Source organism: Coenobita brevimanus, chromosome 5 (assembly GCF_032717465.1).
Source record: "Coenobita brevimanus isolate Jiangsu-jjx chromosome 5, ASM3271746v2, whole genome shotgun sequence".
Taxonomy (NCBI): Eukaryota; Metazoa; Arthropoda; class Malacostraca; order Decapoda; family Coenobitidae; genus Coenobita; species Coenobita brevimanus.
This window is the reverse complement of record NC_136958.1, coordinates 44,769,559-44,771,171: the sequence shown is the minus strand read 5'-3', so window position 1 is coordinate 44,771,171 and position 1,613 is coordinate 44,769,559. Positions and strand designations below refer to the sequence as shown.

The 1,613-nt window shown below is 44.9% G+C and overlaps 1 pseudogene; it reads right to left on the bottom strand.

Moving 5' to 3' along the window:
- Nucleotides 1-784: 784 nt before the first annotated feature.
- LOC145399090 (5S ribosomal RNA) lies at nt 785-899 on the bottom strand (annotated as a pseudogene).
- Nucleotides 900-1,613: the final 714 nt, after the last annotated feature.

Genomic DNA, 1,613 nt, shown 5'->3' with positions numbered 1-1,613 from the left:
ACGGAGAGAAAAGATTAACAGAGTAAGCAGAAGGATTAGTTGGAGTTTATTCATAGTGGTTAGAATTACAGGTTGTAGTGCTGCCCAAAACGCCGCTACCTCACTTAATGACACACAAAGTTGACGGCTAAATTGTGGACTGTGAGAGGTGAGCCAGAATTACCCTGCGCCAAATAGGGACCCAGAAAGGACCACTGGCTTGTCCATGTTGGCTTAAGGTGATGTTATTCCACAGCTGCCTCTTCTCTCAAGGTGTAAACACGAGTGGAGGTTTATTCAATGCCTGAAGGAGATATACTTGGCATGTATGTAGGAGTGGTTATCAGAATTTGTGTGTGTGTGTGTGTGTGTGTGTGTGTGTGTGTGTGTGTGTGATACAGATGGCACGAAGAACTTTTATTTTGAGATATTTTTTCCAGCCACCGTATAAGTCAATGGTGAAGAACTTTATGGAGGGTAGAAAAGCATGTGTGATGTTGGGTGAGAAGTAAAATAATTGGTTTACAATAATCGCTGGAGTAAGACGAGAGTGTGATATATCTGTGATTGTCCATGGCCTTCGTGTATTGTGCATTAAGAAAAGATGAAACATTATGGATATGGTGTAGGAGCTGATGCTAGGCTGTGGTTAGGAATGGTGTATGTGTTTTATTTCACCATCCATCCATCCATTGCCAGACGCCATGTATCCCAAACGGGGTGGCCCAGGGCTCAGAGTTAATTGTTTTACAGGGAGGGGCACTAATCCTCCACCAACCCCACTTGACACGTAGGGAGAACGTTATGCCAACAGCATCTGGTGTTCCCAGGCGGTCACCCATCCAAGTACTAACCAGACCCAACGTTGCTTAACTTCGCTGATCGGACGGGAAGCGGTGTACTCAACGTGGTACACTGCCTTAAATTATTTCAAGTACAGGAATTACTGTACGTTGTTCTATAGAGCCTAACATAATTGAGGCTGGAATGAGGAGAGGTACTGGACACTTAGTTCTAGATTTATTTATATATATTTATTTCCCATATTTGGTTTCTGGACCCTACCTACCCCAGGGATGACGCAGAAAATTCAGACAGATGTAAGATAATGGCGAAGTTAAATGTTAAGTAAATGTAGTCATTCTTAATTACACACACACACACACACACACACACACACACACACACACACACACACACACACACACACACACACACACACACACACACACACACACACACTCTCTGAGCTGTGGTGGTGCAGCTCTAGCCTCTGACTTGCTCTGAAAGATGGAGCACACTAGGGGCAACTAGAGGAGTTGACATGGTGAAGGATGGGACCCCCTGCTGGCACGGGTACAGAGGGAGGGAGAGGGAGAGGAAATGAAAGGCGTGAGATGGATTGGAAGGGAAGCAGGAGGGGAGAATGAGGAGGTTTTTAAACCAGAGCCGGAGAGTTGTTAAAGTGACGGCCGACCTGCTCCGAGGTTGTTCTGGCTATTTACAACCGCACTCACTTAGCGAGAGCTTTGTTTATTTTTTTTTTTTTTTTTTTTTTTAATGCGCTCGTGCGTGTGTGACTGTGATCAACATGGCTCATGTGTGATCATATTTGAACCAGACTTGGTGGAAGG